Raw genomic sequence first — 21,644 nt, 5'->3', positions numbered from 1 at the left:
TTTCAAACTGGTTCCCATTCAGTGCCCCATAATACACATACCTGGTCATTAAAGATTAATTGTACCTGAAAAATTTAAATTTATTAAGAAATATTTTCCATCAACCTATTAATTCATATCAATCTAGTACCATGATTATAAGTGTCTAGAGAGATGAAAGTTAGATAGATTTGAATGAGAAAGAGAAGATATAAGTGCCTTAGGAAGTCACTCCATGAAGTTAATCTCAACTAGGCTTTAACATCTCCTGCCACCAAAATAACCTACATTATCAAATAATGCTCCTTAAATACTCATGATCGTCTACTGGACTTTTATGCTTAAATGGAAAGAGCTTCACCGAGAAATAGCGATGTATTTCACTCCAGGTAAAATCAGTTGTGTCTCAGACTGAAAAATAGGCATACATATAATAAATACAGTCATGCACTGCATAAAAATGTTTTGGTCAATGGCAGACCACATATATGATGGTGGTCTCATAGTGCACATTTTCTGTGTTCAGCTGTTTAGACACACAAATACTTCCCACTGCGTTACAATTTCCTATAATGTTCAGTACAGTAACATGTCTTACAGGTACAGGTTTGTAGCCTAGGAGCAATAGGCTATACCTATAGCCCTGGTGTGTGTTAGGCTATATAATCTGGGTTTGTGTAAGTACACTCTCTGATAGGTACACAATGACTAAATTACCTAAGGATTACCTCAGAACATATCCCTGCCTTTAAGTGACACTTGATTGTATGTACATAAATATACACACATTCCATTCAAAATATAAATCCTTTGACTTTTTTTTATTGTGATGATTTTGAAAAATTCTAACATTTTGAGTAAGAGTTAAAAGAAACCACCCATGTACTAGTAAATGTCTCTGACTAGGGCAGGATTGTTCCATAATGCAAAGCAAAACTTTCCATCTTTTTCATAATATGTATAGAAAACAATAATATTTGCACACTGGAGTACACAGATGTGGCTGTTTGTGCCTGTAAATAACAGCCCAGGATTTCTGGTATCTTCAACCCCACCTGGCCTTCTCAAGGCTGAGGAATCAATAACTTCTATGTACCTGTACCGGTTTTGACCTACTGGTGTGTATTCCAATTGGAAAGCTCTGGCTTAAAGAAGATTCAAGAGCTGAGAAAGAAGCCTTTGCTAGAAAGCCGCTAACTTTAGAGAAAGAATTAACTTGCTGCATAAAGGCTGATTGGCTTGTCTATCTTTAAATTAATAAAACTGTACATACCTTTAGCAGATGGGTCAAGCATTGAAATGGTAATACGTGCTAATTCAAATACCAACTTCTTGATTGATAATAGCTGCTTGGAGAGTTCTGTTGGGAGACACTCTAAGGCTTTTTCTAGGCCCAGTTGAAAATAATGCTGGACTGATGAATGACATTTATGATAGTTACAGTAGGGAAGAGTGGCATTATTAACTGACCCAGACCATAAGGTTATGATTGTACAACATAAAATATATACTCTGCAACCCTTTCTTTAAACATATTTTAAGAATTGAACTTTAAGCTTTATATCCTAGGTTTGTTTTATTGTTTTGGGTTATAAATAATCCAGCTGACAAACCCACCTTAATCCTTTGTTGTAGTTCATTTTGCTTGACTCAATGCTTTCAATGTAGGTGCTTATTTTTATTGTTTTGTCTCTTCTTACTGATCTTGTAATATGTAGCTTATTTTATTCCCATTTATCTTTCACTTTTCAGTAGAGATTAAGAAATGGCCTCAAAGAAGGACACAGACAAACATGGTCCTGGTTCTAGAGGAAGCTAAATGTGTTCACTTTTCCTGTGAGCTTTACACAGGAGTTTCTGCAACATAAAAGAGATCACAAGGCCAGTACTGATGAAGCCCTTGATCCTGTGCTTGTTACCTGGGAAAGACTGACAGTAATACCTTAAAAATCATTGTCTCTGTGACTTAGGAGAAACAGGACAAATTATCCTAGCATGAAATATAGCCCAAGAATATTGTGGGAATAATGCAGATTGATTTTTTTTCTCTTTTCTGAATTCACATCTGTATCCCTCTTTCAGGTATTTATTGACTGCTCAGTTCAGTCCCTTTTCATATAGAGAATGAGGGCATATTTCATTTGTTCAAAACTACAAAAATAATCATACCTCTTATCTTTCAAATAAAAATCAACTTTGCTCTCAACATGTTTGATGTCTGGAACATATCAATTAATATCTTCACTTTAGAGATTCATTACATAAAATGTTGGAATCTATGCTATAGCATTACCATAAAGAGTTGGATTAAATAGGAAAATGAACAGATACACCAAAAGGAAAGTGGGCAAGACATAAACGTCAGAGGTGTTTGAACTGGAGCAACTGCATCTTCAACAGGAGCCGGGTAAAATAAGGCTAAGACCTACTGGGCTGCATTCCCAGACTTAGAATTCCTAAAACATTCTAAGTCACAGGGTGAGAGAGGAGGTCGGCAAAAGATACAGGTCATAAAGACCTTGCTGACAAAACAGGTTGCAGTAAAGAAGCCGGCCAAAACCCACCAAAACCAAGATGGTGATGAGAGTGATCTCTGGTCATCCTCACTGCTACGCTCCCGCCAGCACCATGACAGTTTACAAATGCCATGGCAACATCAGGAAGTTACACTTTATGGTCTAAAAAGGGAGGCATGAATAATCCACCCCTTGTTTAGCATATCATCAAGAAATAACCATAAAAATGGTCAACCAGCAGCCCACAGGGCTGATCTGTCTATGGAGTAGCTACTCTTTTATTCCTTTATTTTCCTAATAAACTGGCACAAATGAGGCTGGGACTTGCTGGGCTGCATTCCCAGAAAGTTAGGTATTCCTAGCCTCTACATGCTTCAGGTTAAGGGAACAGATGGATGATGTTTACTAAACAGACCCAGACTTGGGAGTGTCCTGATATCCCAATAACTTGAGAACAAAGGCATTCCTAATTTTGCTTTAAAGTCAGTAATATTAATTCTTGCAAAATATAGTAATTAAGAAAATTAATCCTTTATCACAAACCCTTGTAGCAGAGCACATCTCCTCATGATCTTTTTCTTTTTAACTTAGGTAAAATAAAGTACCTAGGTTAAAAAAAAAGTATTCTATTTTTTTATTTTTTATTTTTTTAACTAGGTTAAAAAAAATTGTACCTAGGGTGGACACATTCCTCTTACTGTCGAGAATGCTGTACTCTGTTTATGGAGTAGCTGTTCTTTCATCATTTTACTTTCTTAATAAACTTGCTTTTGCTTTGCACTGTTGACTCACCCTTAATTCTTTCTTGCGCAAGATCCAAGAACCCTCTCTTGGGGTCTGGATCGGGACCCCTATCCTGTAACATAAATAGTGTATTCATACAACAATAAATAAAATGACTAATAAACTTAAATGTTCTATTTGCTAGTCATCAAAGAAATGTAAATTAAAATGAAACCCATGTGGAAATGTTTAAAATAAAACAACGATGTAATTCCAGGAAACAGGCACTCTCCTCCAGGGGTATAATCTTCCTGGAGGCTAGTTTGACAATATTTATCAATACCTTTAAGTGTCATTTACAGTAGTTCAACTCAGCAGTTCCTTTTCTGAAAAGATATCCTAAGAAAAATTTCTGCAAAAACTTCCTTATAGTTGTTTTTAGTGGTCTCTCTAAGAGTAACTTAGCCCTAAAGCACGTAACAGAGTTTGAAAACAATACAATGAGAACCATACAGTGCTTTCATCATGTGGATACAGATTAGCAGAGGAGGGGAATTAGAAGATTTTAAAGGACCGGGGCAATACGTGCTTGCAAAGGATGGAAAAAAAAAAAAAAACAAAAACAAAAGTAACAGAAGCATCACTAATTAAGAATGAAATTTTCCTGGATGTCAGCTTCAAATCCTGCTGAGGGTCAAGTCTGGGGCTGTCTTCTTACTTCCTTCTGTGTCTCTAATTAATTAGTATCTTTCTCTTGTTCTTTCACCAGGAAATCTAACTTGCATGCACAAAAAAATCATCCTTGGCTTTGTCAATGTCCCTGCTAAACAAGCATGATGGGTTACACACTTCTCTTCACTCCAACCGAACGAAAACTTTCTCACTGAAATATTTAACAAGAAAAGTAATAGTTTTGTTTGTTCATTAGTTTTGTTTGTTTGTTTGTTTTGGGGGCACAATACCTTAAAGAATATCCAATTCAACACTTCAATTTTGTAAATGAAGAGATAAGACTAAAACAATAAACTGGCTTTACTGTGTTAATAACATGGCAGGGATTACAACCTGGGTGGTTAGGGAAACTCTTAGCCCAATTCCCCTATAAAGCAAAAAGGCCCCTAATCTTCACCAGAAAATTAATGCATCACTTCTCTCGAGGGCTATGAAACTGTAAACAGTAAGTTGTAAACTGTTTTCCAAGATACTTACATAAGCCACATGAAGATATGTGTGCATTTGACCCAGAAACTTGAAGTGCATATATTACAACAAATAAAACATGGTGTACCCACAGAATTCTCAGGAGAATCTTTCTATCCAGAAATCACACTTGCTTCATGTTTTAATGTTGCTGTTAGAGAATAAGAAGGGACTTGTCCAGCTCACTGAACCTGCTTTCAACAAGATAACAGAATCATAACTGGATGTCACTGCTGCTCAGCCTTCCTGTCCCTAGGGGAATTCAGTGGGCTCAGAAATAAACATTCACCCCACGAAGCTGTGACCTTATTGTGCCCTCTATGTTTGGCTATGGATTGTGGGCAAATCCCTCTGTTATACCTGTGCCCCACTTCACTCCCTTGCATACCTCAAAAAAAAAATTTAGAACTGTTTAGAAATGGTGGGAATTGCTTGCTTTGGTAGCACATGTACTATAATTGGAATGATACAGAGAAGATTAGCATGGCCTCTGTGAAAGGATGACATGCAAATTTGTGAAGCATATTTTTAAAAAAATGTGTAAAATAATAACAACTAAAAAAATTGTGGCAATAAAAGCATCTCATTAACAGGAGGTTGAAACTAAATTCTCAAGTGGGCAATATAGACAAATAGGTGTTGTTGTTGTTGTTGTTGTTGTTTCCATGGAACGGCAATCACACTGTTAATGACTCCATAATATGAAAATGCCACTAAGTATCAAGGCACTATAATATATATTTTTAAATGTAAAATAGGTCTCAAATTCAGTAAGCAAGTGTATTAGTCTGTCCTCACACTGCTAAAAAAGACATCCAAGACTGGGTAATTTATAAAGAAAAGAGGTTTAATTGACTCACAGTTCTGCAGGGTTGGGGAGGCCTCAGGAAACTTATAATAATGGCAGAAGGGGAAGCAAACATGTCCTTCTTCACATGGAAGCAGCAAGGAGAAGCACAGAGTGAAGGTGGTGGGGGAAGCTCCTTATAAAACCATTAGATCTTGTGAGAACTCACTCAGTGACAAGAACAGCATGGACATAACCATCCCCATGATTGAATTACCTCCCACCATGTCCCTCCCACAACACGTGGGTTTATGGGAACTACAATTCAAGATGAGATTTGGTTGGGGACACAGCCAAACCATGTCAGTAAGTATAACCAAAGACCTAGATTTCTGGCTTCTCTAGTGCATGATGACAGTTGCTTTGGGACTTAATGCAAGGAAAAAAAAATCCATTTGGTTATGTGTGCTTCAATCTACTTGATCTAATAACTGTAGGTCCCAGTGGAAATTCACACTGTGGATGTATTATCCAGAAGAAAAGAAGTTAATAAAATATTAGTGATGTACCTCTCAATAACAAATGTATTCAACATTACTTATCAAATATTGATCATATTAAAAATCTTGGCATTTTGTAGCAAGATTGCAATACCTATGTTATATAAATCCACTAAGAATAAGAAATCAGACTCTGAAATGCTTGCTAAATTAAAGTTCTACAAATGGCATTATGAGGTAAAATTTTGTACATAGAAAGCGATTGAATTAAAGAAATCAAACTCTGAAATGCTTGCTAAATTAAAGTCCTACAAATGGCATTATGAGGTAAAATTTGGTATATAGAAAGTGAATAAATTAAACCAATATCTTTAAAATAAAAGAATTTACTATAAAATATTAGCTCAGGTGTTCTTTTTTTGATTACATATAGCTCAAAATGTTAACTTCCAAAATGAAAGTCTGCCCTAACTCCCTGTTGGAGGGTAAAAAGGTGAACTCCATTCATCCAGTTTTTTGAAAGCACCAACTTTCATGGTTTTTCTTCCTTCTCAGAAGAAGCTATTCTTGCAGGTGACAGAGGGAGAAGCATTTATCAGGAGAAACAGAAATTGTTCCTTAGTTGAAGATGCTGACCTTCCAACTAAAGTCACAACTGGCTGAAATTCATAAAGTCAAGTTAAATCAATATGACAAATATGTATCTATTTCTTACTGTGTATCAGGCAGTGGGCTAGGCTCTGGTGGAAAAGAAAGTTGGTCACAAGTTAAATTGTTAAATATGTGTACTATTGAACTCTGAAAATAAATAAACCTCTTAATCTACCTGAGCTTTATCTGAGTCTCCTCAAACTTTCAAGATTTTCATGATATGGAGAAAAAAATACAAATACTTTAAACACATATTTAGAACATGCTGTTAAAAGATAAAAACCACTAGAGATAGAGTATTAACCGAAATCATGCAACGTAATAATAAATATGTTGCCAGCATTTATTAAGAATACACCATGTGCTAGATACTGGGCTAAATGCTTTATCTGATTTACCTCATTTAATCCCCATATTAGCCCTATGAGTAAAGCAATATTAAAAATATATTACACTTAAAAGTGTGTAGCAGAGAAGATTTTTTTGATCAATAATGAATGAATGAATGAATGAATTGTCCTCATTTAAAAAAGAAGAAACTGACTTACAGGTCTGTCTTGTCACAGTCATCCAGTTAGCAAGAGCTCAAACCTTAATATCATATGGTAAACACCACGGTAGAAACATACACATATTCACCTGAAAGGATAGAGAAAGGGTTTCTAACCTCAAGTGGGGAGGAGGAGAAAGTTATAAAGAAAATGAAACTTCATATTATCTCTTCCCAAATAAGGGTTACGTTCTACTTCTCAGAGAGCACGTTCATAATAATTTGCATTTATCACTCTGTGCTGATGATTTGCTCATATGGCTTCTTCCCTAATTAAACCACTAGTCCCCTAAAGGTAGTAATATGTCTTCATCCATCTTTATCTTTTGAGAGCCTTGAATCACATCTTGTACAGTATAGGATCTGATAAAAGTTTGTTGACTGAATATATGACCCACGAGAGATAGTGCCCTTGATTAACTAATACATCAAATCAGCACTGAAAGATGGCCTCCTAGTCTTGGGAGTATTTTCTAACACTTTACTCAGAATTAACTACTTTGTGTGAAGCTCATGACTTACAAGATCATTGTATTTTGTCCTGTACGCATAAGGTCATAAGAAAATTCATCTTTCATACTATATATGATTACCTAGGAAGACGGTCATGGACTGAAAGATATTTGTCACATATATGGGTTTTATTTTACGATTTAATGGCAGGATTCCATTGCTATTCATCAACTAATAAAATTTACCCATCTATGCACAGTGAGTTGTTTATTGAATACAGCAAGATTGATTTTAGCAGTTTTGGCAGGTGAAAATTAAAACCATGCTTGCTTTGTTCCAATGCTTGGTAATAAGCAAAGTAACAAAGGAACTAGAAGAGAAGCAGTTCATATATTTCTTGAAGTCAGAGGTCAAGGATTGGTTCATACTGCCACTTCATTGCTCATAAAATACAAAATAATACAGCAAAGTTCCTCATGAGACTGGCAGCTGTTATTATTGTAGCAAGTTATATTTGAAAACAGTGACCTTTTTCAGGGATGGATAGCTGTCATTATTATCATGAGTATGCAAAGATTATACAGAAATCAGCAATTAATACTTAACAAGATTACATGAAAGTGGCAAATGAAGTTTCGCCTTGATCTTTGCTGAATTAACATTCCAGGCATGTGGTCATCTTGAAATTTTAACTCACAATGATGGGTCAGTTTCCTATAGATTCAGGGCTGTTGTTGGGATCTTGCATTTCCTAAAGGAATGCATACTTAGCACATCACCTTGCCATTCCATTAGTCTATTTCAATTTGTTAATGGATAGCTACTGAGAAACTGGCTGCCCTTCTCAAGAGTATGACATTTTTGGGGAATGAATAAATCTTCAAGGCATGATAGAAAAGATGAATAACAGTGGGCTCCCCTTATCCATAGTTTAGTTTTCCTCAGACTCAGTTACCCATGATCGACTGCAATCTGAAAATATTAAATGAAAATTTCAAAAAATAAACAAATCATAAGTTTTTAATTGTACACTCTTCTGAGTAGTGTAATGAGTAGTGTAATGAAATCTTGCACTGTCCCCCACCGTCCTGCCTGGGATGTGAATGATCTCCCTGTCCAGCATTATACATATAATTCCGTATGCATTATGGACCTGCCCATTAGTCACTTAGTAGCCATCTCAGTCATCAGGTCAACTGTCTTGGTATCCCAACGCTTGTGTTCAAATCATCCTTATTTTACTTAGTAACAGGTCCAAAGCACGAAAGTAGTGATGTTGGCAATTGTGACATGCCAAAGAGAAGCAGTGTTTTTCTTAAATAAAAAGGTGAAAGTTCTCAACTTAATAAAGAAAAAAAAAAATCACATGCTGAGATTGCTAAAATCGGAGGTAAGAATGAATTGTCTGTCAAATTGTGAGAAGGGAAAAAAATTGTGCTAGTTTTGCTGTTGCACCTCAGACTTGGAAAGTTACTGTCACAGTATATGATTAGTGCTTAGTAAATATGGAAAAGGCATTAGCATGAACAGAAACATGTGCTGATTGACTGTAATGGGGTTCAGTAATATCTGTGGTTTCAGGCATCCACTTGGGGTCTTGGAGCATATCCCCTGTAGATAAGGGGAGACTACTGTAGTACAATCTATGTCTGGAGGTTATCAAAAACATAAAAAACACAACTGTCAGTTTACAGATTTGTGTCTAAATCTAGTTTCTGTTTCTCAATATGTTGTGTAAAACACAATGAATCTCAAGGTGATATATATCTTTTTTAAAAAAATATCGGTAGTGTTTTTTAAATTGACACATGATATTTGTACATATTTATGAGGCATATGTGATATTTTGTTACAGGAATGAAATGCAAAATTATCATGTCAGGATATTTAAGTTATCCATCACCTCCAGAATATGATCGCCTAAAGCAGAAGTCCCCCCTTCAAATTATTTTAAAATATACAATACATTGTTAACTATAGTCCTCCAACTCTGCTACCAAGCATTAAAACTTACTCCTTCTATCTAACTGTATATTTGTGCCCATTAACTGACTTTTTTTTCATCTTCTCAACCATCATTGATTTCATTTGGTCTGTTTTTGCTTTTGTAAAAAATATTAACAGCTTTCAGTGATAACCAAAGTAAAATTTATTTGTTGGAAATCCAAAGGATTTTCTTTTTCCTCAGGAATAGCAAAGAGCATATTGGCTATCTGCTTCTTGGACTTCTTCAAAAATGCCTTAGAAATTCTATCCTAATGCATTTTTCTGCAAATATATAAATTAAGGTACAGTGTATATGAGACAAATGAGGGAAATTCTACAGAAAAAAATAGCTTGTGTACTTAAAAAGGTGTCAAGATCATGAAAGATTAAAAGCATTTTTAAAAGGCTTAAATTCATCTCCAAAAAGGGGGACTGGTTGCGTTGAAGACATAGCTACCAAAGACATTTTTAGGACAATTTTCAAAGTTTGGGTACGGATAGTGTGTTGGACAAGAGCATTATATCAATATTAAGTTTTCTGATTTTGATTATTTAACTGTGGTTATGTAAATAACAGCTTTTCTCTTAGCAAATACACTCTGAAGTATTTAGGATAAAAAACTGATGTCTCTAATTTATCCTCAGGTTATTGAGATAATTTACTCTCAAATAATTCAGAGAGAAAGTATGCCTGAGAGAGTGCATAGGGTGAGCACAAAATGATCTAGTAAAATAGATTCACCGCATGTTAACAACTGATTGAATCTAAGAAAAGGATATGCATTTTTGCACTATTCTTATAATTCTTCATAAACTGAAAATTATAACCTAAAAAATTATAAAAAGACAAATTTGCATAGTAGTAAAATTTAAAAAAATATGATTTCAAAGATAATCATAATAATTAGGGTAATACTTTGCATTTGTATATTAACTATTATATTAATAAAGCTTCCAAATACATGATTTGACTTTATTCCTGAAACAACTCTACAATTTTAAATGTCTTTATTCCCATTTTAAAGATGAAAAAACTTGGAAACAGAACTATTCCAGTGCCTTAGTTCAAAACATTTTGATTTGTAGTCTTTTCTGTGATAACTACACCACAAACTGTGCAAATTGCCCTCATTTAAGTCATGAGGCAAGCCTGTGGTTTGTCCTGTGCTCACTAACCAGCTGTCAAGCTGTAAGAATTTGGGTGGTTGCAGATCAGGAAGCAGCTCTGTAATTCAGAATCAATCTTCTAAGCTGTCTTGTCTCTATTTTCATAGCATGTTATTGGTTTTCATTCCAAAGTTGTGCTAGCTCTTCCTGGCATAATCGATGGTGCAGGTGCACGGTTTTAGGGAAGAAACAATGGGAAATCCTATTGGGTTGTGCTGCATTACAGATAGAAAAAGTCAATGTTAGACAAGTAGAATTGAGAAAATCATGAGGGAAATAAATTTTATTTTCATGCTTTCAAGAATTACATCTAAAAGTAGGTATTTTATTGGAAAGGTATAGGTGTTCTTTAGGGAGAGAGAGGAGGAAAGGGAGGAAGAGCTATGATTTCATATTTCCAGCATTCTTATTTCACTAGAATGTAAGATTTGTCTTCTGAATTTAGACAGATTTTTCTTTATTTTAAAATTACCTATTTCTGATTCTTCATGTGTAGCCAAATATTTGTAAGCAAATAGTGTGTTTACAAAAAAAATTTGTAGACCACAGCTTTAATGTTTCTAAGTAGTGTTCATTACACATCCAGGAAAAATAAAAGACACAACTTAAGCGCTAAATATGTAAGTTTCAGTGTTATAAATGATTAGGTGATTCATTCTTTCATTGAGCAAGTATTCGTCAATTCACTGAGAAGCAGAAAAGCATGAAGGCTGAAATCATGTCATTTGGAGCCAGACTATTTGGGTTCAAATATGGGACCCTGTTTCTTAGAAACTGTGATCTTGAGAACATTTCTTAATATCTCCAAACTTCAATTTCTTCATTCGTAAAATGGAGAGAATGACTGAACCTACCTCATAGGGAGGTTGCGATGATTAAAAGTATAAATATATGTGAAACACTTAGAACAATGCTTGACACATTGTTAGCATTTAACAGATTTCGATATTATTCAAAGTGTAATCTGAGAAATATTCATTGAGCATCTAGTATAATCCAGGTAATCCACAGTAAAGCATGGGATTATGCAGTTATTTGGGGAATAAAGAAATGATTCAGAAAAAGATCCTGCCTTAGTATGTGCATTAGTTATCTATTGCCATATAACAAGTCTCCACCCTCATTTGCAAACTCAGCAGCTTAATAATAAATTCTTATTATTTTACAGTTTCTTTAGGTCAAGAATTCAATGACTTAACCTCTACCTCAGCTGAGGTCTCCTCTGAAGGCTTAATTCAAGAGTATTCACTTCCAAGCTCACTCATGGTTTGCTGTCAATGTTCAGTTTCTCACAAACTATCAGACTGAGGGCCTTACTTCCCCCACTGGGTGTCTGGCTTGAGGCCTCTCTCAGTTCCTTGCTACATGAGCTTCTCCAAAGGGAAGTTCGCAATATGGCAGCTGGCTTCTCTCAGAGTGAGACAGCGAGAGATCAAGGGAGGGCCCACAGAAGGAAGCTATAGTCTCTTTGTAATCTAATATTGAAAGTGACATCCCACAATTTTTATGTATTCTAATTAGAAAGGAATCTCCATTCCAGCCCACAATCAAGGGTGGCAAGTACATTAGTGGCCTTCTAGTATAGAAGAAAAGATACAGCTAAATAATCCCAACATGAGGTATGTGGTGATAGAGAAGAGAAAGGGTTTCTCAATGAGGGAATCTCGACACGCTAAACAGAGAACCTGAGAGCATACCACTGTATTCTTTTAGGTTTGTCTACATTGGTGAGGAAAATTACTGAACATACTCTAATAATCCTTATGACTCTACTACACACCGTTAAGTCTCATGTACCAGATGCTCCAAAAAGGTTCATATAAATCAAAACACACCCTGACAGAAATAGGCCTCATTGGGACATAATTGTGGGAAGAGTAACAATTATCTGGTGTTGCCTACTCAGAACAGTAGAATGTTGCTGATAAAGGTGCTACTTAGTACAGGTGCAGATTGAGGTGTACCACAATATACCACTTCAAAATATTTCTGTTTGGCATACAGATTATTTTGACTAAAGGCAATTGATGACCGGTAATATAGAAAAAGCTCTTTAGCGCCCGCTAACTGCCTGAACTAGAGTATACATTTCCTCTTTTACAAAAGAAATTTATGTTTATAAAGGGAGTTTCTATTTATAAAAATGTCTTTTTACCAGAAAAAAAGCTACTCTTGGAGACCACTCTTACCACCCAACTGATAGCTGCAGAACCACCACCACAACAAAAAACCCTTATTTACCACACATTTCCTCTCCTTCACTTCTTACAACTTGCTTCTCTCATCCCGAAGCTCAAAACCATTTTCCCCTTGTTTAGCCTAAAGATGGTATATAAGCTTCATGCATCTGGCCGCATCCTAGTGTTTTCATTTCTTTGTGAATTATGTACACGGTAGTTTCACCAGAATAGTTTCCTGAATTTACCAATTTCCTTGCTTTAAAAATTTAAACATTTGGCTTGCTGGTTATATTGAATATCTACTACCACTTCTTTCTCAATGGACTGATTTTCTACAGAATGGCCAGAGGTAATTTTGAAGAAATCTTTATATCTAATGTGCCAAATATAAAACAGTAAAATGATCATGGAATTTGAGCCCTATTTTTTGTTTTAGAGTTGTCCCCTTGCGAGGGAGCGGGGGAGTGGAAGGCACAGTATAATTTTTTTCAGCATTACCTGAACACTTTTAAATCTTGAATTAAAAGTTCCATTTTTTTCCATGTGTATATATTGGCACATATAATTCTGGTGACAATAAATCTTATTCCTTATTCCCTGCTAACTTGAGAATTACTAAAGAATTAATGTAACCACCTCTGTTCTGCTTTTTGCATATAGTACCAAGTTTACCATGGAATCTTAAGGGTTTCATTCTGCTTTAGAATTCAATTAGTCTTTGACTTCTTGAGCTTCAGACAGATATTCTTCTAGTGTTTGTAAGAAACATTGTTCTCTCCCCTGGAGCCACTGTGTGAAGTCACAGAGTGTGATCCTGACAAGCAAAGCCTCCTCTTTGACCTGACTTCTGGAGCCAGGATTGCCCCTCTTCTAGCCTCTCCTTTTCCAAAGGGTTGACTTTACTTGTCTCAGTCCTCTCAGTTTCCAGCTTAAGGCTTAATAAATTCTAGAATTGCATTTTCAAGGTAAAATAGGAAAGATTTATTCACAGTTATCTTGTTTACACAAATGCAAAGACAGGATAAATAATTCATTTACTAATGTTTCTCCTCACTGTGGGCATTAACAATGACCTCTCCATCATAAAACACAGTAGATTAATTCAAGCAGGAAGAAAAAATCTCCACTTGAATTATTTAAGTGAAGGTTTGAACTGTGCTTATATTGATAAGATAATATTTCAATTTAACACTTAACTTATAAAGCCAGAACAATAAATAAGTAAACAAATAGAATGGGGATGAAGGTAGAGTACAGTGTTTATTCCTTCTTGGATCTAAATGTAAATTCTGCCAGGTGGCGTCGTTGCCAGTAATTAGAGAATTTAAAAATAATAAAATTTCATTGGAAAAAATCCAACCCTATATTATTTTTACTTCAATGTAAAAATGCTTTATGTAGCCTTATAAAATTCCAACTATACACTGTCTTTAATTTTAGTAATTTATAATTTTATAATTTCTGTACCATGCTTAAAATGTTGCTTACTCTAATTAGCTTATGGTCAACAGTATCTTTAATTAGAAATATTGGTAATCTGTCCCCTGAAGCATTTTATTGAGTGTGTTTATGGTTCCAGGATGATTATCTTAATGAACAGAATGATAAAAAGTACCATTAAACAGAAACAAAATAGAATACTCATCAGGGCAGAATAATTTTTTTTCTATAAAAGAACAATTTGTGCTTAAAATACAGTATTTAGAATACAGTATTAAAACTTTAGATAAGTTGATGAATGTATTTTTGAAATTCTATTAATAGTGAGTAACTGATATTATGATTTGGTTCTGACAGTTAGAGGTGGAGTCTAGGATGAAGGACACAGAGTTATAAAAAATGACCAATCCACTAAGAAATAGTTCAGATGGCATCAATAATATTGCTGAAACCAAAATTTATATGAGTAATACAGAAAAGGTATGTGAAAAAAGGACTGGCAGTCTGTGTTTAAAAAGGAATTCACTGTTGGGGATGGGGGAGAAATCAGCCTGAATTTCCCTCTCAGTACTCTTGTCAAGTGCGTACATTAAAACGGGTGGTGGTTATTTACAATCTTTAGATTTTATTTAGATGGTTGTGTTTTCATTAGCAATCTTTATCCTCTGAAATATTTGTAAGCATTTCCTATATAATTTCACTCAACATCGATTTTTGTATTTTATGGCATTGAGAAATGTATACTTACTGAAATTTTAAAGCTAGCATACATAATGTCTAGCAATGTCTACACTAAGTTTCACATGGCACCAGAAAACATTTAAACTAAGACAGGAGATATATTTGAGACTCTATATAAGTTTTTAGATAGAAAATCATGTATATTGAAAAATGTATACATCCAAAGTAAGGTGACTAGCTAGTGCCTCTACTATCAGATAGATCTTCATAATGTTTGTGCAAATAAAAAATGACCAGACTCTTCTGAATTCTCAATGTCTTCATCATACACTTACTAATCAACTCAGATATTGCACTGATTCTTGACTTTCTGGGAGGATAGGAGATCATAGTTTCCTTTCGAAATTTGGTTACAGCTATGGAAAGTCTCTCTAGAAAAATGTACATGCACATAGATAGTTACGGAGAATGGTGGATCTCCTGGAGCCATTCATAAATCCCCTAAGGAATTTAGGAAGGTTAAACAGGGAATAGCTATAATATTAACTGTCAATCAGCTTTCTAAGAATATTAGATACCTTCAAATGTAAAATGGTAATAATAATACTTTCTTCATAGAGTTGAGAATATTCTTTATGATTAGTTGTAGTGTTTGGAATAGATCCTGCATATAATAAATAGACAACACATTGTAGATTTTAGGAAAGAAATGTATTAGTGGAATTTTATTGTTCTATTTTATTTACTATCAATTTGTCAGTACTATTAGCATTCCAAAAACTGAGGAAATTCTGTTTTTAAACACAAATCACTCTTTTAGTATATTCAACAAATCTGTCTCTAGTATTTTGTTTTATTCTTTTACATTACTTTTCAACTGTACACATGGTTCTGGTTTAATATTTTGAATCACCTTAGCATCACTAAATTTGAATGATTTCTTACATATTCAAAAGTAAAACAGTTCCTAAATTTATAATGATACTAAACATAAATCCATTGGGTACCTTTGGAGGTTGCTAGAGAAGTAATGTATCAATCTGAAAATGGATACAAGAGAAGTAATCAAGCACTTAACCTGACTATCCTATACCAATTGTACCACAGGAGAATTTTCTCTTTATAGAAGTATTCTCGCTAATACATGAAGAAGGAATGATAAAAATAAAACACTTTAATTTTGTAATACTCTTATGAAATACTGTCATCTCTCTTTATCCATAGGGAATGCAATCCAAGGCCCCTAGTGGATGCCTGAAACCGCAGATAGTATTGAACACTACTGCAGTCAATTTTAACACATTTCTTGTCATGTCTTCCAACCATAAATCTAATGTCTTTCCCACTTTTAGTGCTTATCTCATATTGTGGCTGTAACTTTTGCAGTTTGAAGTACAAAGCAAAAGTAGTAAAAAAAAAATTTTCCCACTTCACAGTTTGACAGATATAACACTCATTGCTTCCATAGATCTTAACAACTTTAGCATAAGTTTTTTTCTTTCTTTATTAATTGGAGAATTTTCACCTTTTCACTTTAAGGAAGCACTTTATGGCTTCTCTTTGGCATATCCAAATTGTCAGCATCATTTATCTTGCACTTTGGGACTATTACTAAGCAAAGTAAGGGTGACCTGAACACGAGCACTGGGATACCACAACAGTTGATCTGATAACAAGATGGCTACAGAGTGACTAACATACAAGTAGCATAAGACATGCTAGACAAAGGAATGATTCACATCTCAGGCAGGACAGAGCTGGAAGGCACAGACAACACAACATTTCATTACTCTAACCAGAATGGTGGGCAATTTGAAATTTATGAAGTTTATTTCCAGAATTTTTTATTTAATATTTTTTGGACTGCCGTTGATCTGTTCTGAAACTGCAGAAAGCAATACTGGGGATAAGGGTGGACTACTGTAATGAATCCAGGCAATTCCCAAAATCAACTCTAATAAGATAAATAGAGAGGGAGAGGGAAAAAAAAAGATGATACATGCCTCTTGACAGAAATACACAATTACACCTATGAAATATTCTTGTCAAAAATTTGAATCTAAACAGATCAGGACTCTGGATTTAAGAATTATTTTATAGAGGACACAGAGGTCAGGTAAAGATTTTAAATAATACCATTAGGATGGATGCAGCAACAACTGTACTGTGAAAAACTCTACAAAACAAATGAACAGCTTCTTTGAAAATAAATCTCAGAGGAGGACAAAGTGGGAGGGGGGCCTATAGAATAAAAAAAAAAGATGATCTATCAACAGAATTCAATGTGTAAACCTACCTTGTTTGTATGATTCTATCAAACCAACAGTCAAGCAAAGAAATATTTGATGATATTAAGAGATTGTCTAGAGTTTTAGCCTCAGTTGTCAAGAATCTCCTCCCAGATAATCCCATCAACCAAGAAAGAGTAACTTTATAACAGGAGAGGAGATGGGAGGTCATACGAAGCTCACACAGACTTCATCACAGGCTATCAACTATTTATCTGAGGGGCCATTGGTCTTTTCAAAAAATCTTTTATTCTCCCCTAAGTTGCCTAAATCTCCCTTCCCCTCTTCCTTGGGCATATAGAAGCTTCTAGATGTCACTGGGTTTTGGGGTATTCACTTCTCTTGTATGTGGTGCCCCCATGCATGTAATAAATTTATATAACTTTTCTTCTGTTCATCTGTTTTTGGATTTTTTAATTTGTTTGTTTTTCATTGATACATATTAGATGTACATATTTTTGAGGTAGATGTGATAATTTGATACAGTCGTATACTCAAATCAAGGTAATTGGGAGACCCGTCACCTGAAATATTTATCTTTTCTTTATGCTAGAGATATTTGAATTATTCTCTTCTAGCTATTTTGACATGTACAATTGATTAATGTTAACTATATTCGCTTTGCTAATCTATTGAACACCAAGTCTTATTTCTTGTAAGTGTATAATTGTACCCATTAGTCTACCTTTTTTCTTTCAATTTAATTGGTAGCCTAGCCGAAGAACCTAGAAGGGTGGAGGGAAGCCATCTTTCACTTGCCGACAGCACATAAATATGTATACAATTACATATTATTGCAAACGAGACAAACTAAAAGTAAGGTAAGACAAAAATAACAATTTCACAATGGAATCTATTATTGAAGGCTTCCTTTAAATTTCAGGGTAGATCAGACAAGAATCAAATTTACTAGGAAAATTGGGGTAAATTGGGAGACATTCATGAAAATAGGTTTTATCTTTTTTCTGTTTATAATTTTCTTGTCCTTATGCTTTGAATGGAAATTGATGCATTGGGCCTTCATTTATACAAATGTGGTCTATTTATGTATGAGTTAGATGATGAAATAAGTGCCTGAAGCTTGAATGTTCAGGTTAATCAGAATACTAAATGGTCATTAAATAATAACTACACTCAAAGTGTCTTAATTATGTATAGATGTTGAGTTGGTGGGAGGTCCCAGTTGACATAGGACTCTGTCCTTGGCCGAAGTCTGTTCAACATGACCTAAATAAGGCCCAAGAGTAGCAGCTCATTATTTTACTTTTTTCCGCGTGGTGAAAAAAACACTGCATTCTCTACTTTCATACTTATTCTTAATTTCTGGAAATAAAATTGGTAATAACAATGAAATGATTTCTGGAAATAAAACTGGTTATAAATAAATAATAAAATAAATTAAGTAAAATAAAATAAAAATAAATAAATAAATAAAACAAAAATTGGTAATAAATAAAATTGGTAATAAATAAATATATTGGTAATAATTTCTGGAAATAAAATTGGTAATAATGAAATATTATTGCACAAACAAATTTAAGAGAAATTATAATTTAGCAATGGGTGTGTGGATAATTCTTATTTGAAAGGAGGTGCATGCATTTAAAAGTTTATTTTTACACAAAATATAAGCCTAAAGTATATGACTACTTTTTCTTGTTATCCAAGGAGTCAAAGAAACTAAAACCTAATTTATAATGATAAAGTTAAATCAATCAAAGAACCAAAAGTATATTTGTCAAGACAATTCTGAGGATATAATGATAAAGCATCTTTCCAAATTGTGTGCACTGTTTAAATTTTCCAATATAACATTCCAAATCCTCAAATGAATACAAAATCTGTGTCATCAGTGAAATCTAGGAGAGTTTAGGATACCAGCAAAAGCCTTTTGCCAACTCAGATTCAAAACAAGAAATTATCATTATAGTCAATAAGATAATGCAGACAATAGGAATATTTACCATTACACTAAAAAGAATTATGCAGCTCGTAAACCCAAATAGAAAATTTCTTCACTAGAGACAAGTTCTCAGAGAGAGGATAAATATAGAAATAGAGCAATAAGGCAGGGGAGAAAAGAGAGATTCAACATTACTCAGCTATTACAAAAATAAATAGGCAAATGATAAGAATATCTAATTTATTGTAAGAGCCTTGAGGCAAGAAGTAAGCATCCTAATGAAAACAGGGTTGCGTGAAACAAGAATTATATGAACCACACGGTAAAAATCTGACAGAATCAGAATTATTGTCTTAGTCACAGTGGTAAAAATTATTACCAGTTGATTACTGAGAAAGGACTAGAGAATAGTAGAGCCCACTACGTATCTTTTCTAGTTTGCTGCATATAAACACATAGTAAACTATATTTCTCTCTGTTCATTAAAGAGTAAGGGTTGATAATTCCCAACAAATGCTACAACCACCTTCATAATACCTTAAGTAAAAGAACTTCTCTGGTTTAATTGTAGTGTAGGAGAGGAAGAACATTTTTTTTCCCTTATACTCTGTTAGGTTTACCAGCTGGGCCCTTGAATCAAATTGGCAAGAAACACATTAAAAAGATGGAAAATAAAAACAAAAAACAAAACAAAACAGATTTATATATCTCTAGGGGATATGCTGGTTAAAGAATTCAAAGTTTCATTTGGACAGGAGGAATAAGTATCAGTGGTCTATTGCACCACATGGTAACTGTAGTTAATAATAATGCATTGTACATTTCAAAATTGCTTAAGGAGTAGGTTTTGAATGTTCTCATCACAAAAAACTGATATGGACGTGAAGTGAGAAATATATTAATTAGCTTGATTTAATCATTCCATAACGTATAGATATATCAAAACATCATATTGTGCCCCATAGTTACATAAAATTATTTGTTACTTAATAAAATATACTAAAAGGAATAAGATCTAATGTTTGGTAGCACAATAGGGATGACTATAGTTAACAACAACAACAACATGTATTTCAAAACAACTAAGAGACTGTAACTGAAAGGCTCTTAACACAAAGGAATGATAAATGCTTGAGGTAATGATATCCCAATTACCCCTATGTGATCATTACACATTGTATACTTGTATCAAAATATCACATATACCCTGTAAATATATAGTGATTATGTATCCATAATTAAAAATTTAAAAAGAAAAAATATGATCCAAAACGTATGAAATATTAACTTAAATGGGATCTTTTGAATAAATTAATAAAAGCATAATTTTTAATTCTAAGATGATTTACTTGTATTAGTGATTCCTTAACTCAAGTGTGTAAATCTTTGGATAGCTACAAATATTGAAAGGCTATTGTCAAATGTACATTCCTCTTATTTTTTTAAAAAAGCATATCTTCTTAGAGTTCCCCCCAGGTAAAGAGAATATGTATATAATTAACCATAACTTCTTAAATTTTCTCTCCCTAGAGGGCTATAATACAAAGGACAGATAATAACAGGTAAATGTCAAGCAAGTGGAGAAGTCAGAACCTTCATATATTGCTGGTGGCAATATATAATTGTGCAGCCACTTTGAAAAACATTTTGAATGTTCTTCAAAAGTTTAAATGTAAAATTGTTACCATATGATCCGACAATTCCATGCTTAGTTATACAAACAAGAAAATCAAAAACATATATCCACAGAAAAACATGTAAATAAATGTTCATATCAGCGTTAGTCATAAGAGCCAAAAGTGGAAAAAACCAAAATGCTGTTAATTAAGGAAGGGATAAATCAAATATGGGATATTCACATAATGGAAAATTATTTGGCCATAAAAATTATTGGCCATAAAAAAGATGAAGTCCCAATGCATGGTACTACATTAATGAACATTGAAAACATTATGCTAAGTAAAAGAAGACAGTCACAAAAGATGGCCTATTGTATTATGCAACTTGTATGAAATGCCCATAATAAATAAATCTATATAATGAAAAAGTAGATCAGTGGTCGCCAGGGACGAGGGGGAAGGAAGAATAAAGAGTGACTTTTAAAAGTATGGGGTTTCCTACTGGGGTGAAGAAAATGTTCTAAAATTAGACTGGGCATGGTGGCTCACACCTGTAATCCCAGCACTTTGGGAGGCTAAGGCAGGCAGATCACTTGAGGCCAGGAGTTCGAGAGTAGCCTGGCCAACGTGGCAAAACCCTGTCTCTACTAAAAATACAAAAAAATTAGCTGGGCATGGTGGTGTATGCCTGTAATCCTAGGTACTCGAGAGGCTGAGTCATGAGAATCACTTGAACCTGGGAGGCAGAGGTTGCAGTGTGCTGAGATCACGCTGGACAACAGAGTGGGACTCTGTCTCTAAAAATAAAGAAGAAAAAACAAAATGTTCTAAAGTTAGATAGTGATGATAGTTGAACAACTACGTGAATATGCTAAACCGCAATTGTACATTTTTAAAAGGTGAATTTTATGATATGTGGATAAAGGTGTTTAAAAAATTAACCTTATAATAGCTGATGTAGTTTGGATCTGTGTTCCCCGTGAAATCTCATGTTGAATTGCAATCCCTAGTGTTGGAGGTG

General features: G+C 34.2%; 1 protein-coding gene and 1 pseudogene across 1 annotated transcript in view; one reads left to right on the top strand and one right to left on the bottom strand.

Annotated features, from left to right (window-relative positions):
• Positions 1-21,644, bottom strand: part of NAALADL2 (N-acetylated alpha-linked acidic dipeptidase like 2) — a 1,375,347-nt gene that overhangs the window by 410,784 nt on the left and 942,919 nt on the right. The gene's annotated exons all lie outside the window — the stretch shown is intronic.
• LOC112439364 (U6 spliceosomal RNA) lies at positions 4,851-4,948 on the top strand (annotated as a pseudogene).

This window comes from Pan paniscus, chromosome 2 (assembly GCF_029289425.2).
Source record: "Pan paniscus chromosome 2, NHGRI_mPanPan1-v2.0_pri, whole genome shotgun sequence".
Classification (NCBI taxonomy): Eukaryota; Metazoa; Chordata; class Mammalia; order Primates; family Hominidae; genus Pan; species Pan paniscus.
The sequence above is the reverse complement of the archived record's forward strand: the minus strand, read 5'-3'. Positions and strand labels throughout refer to the sequence as shown.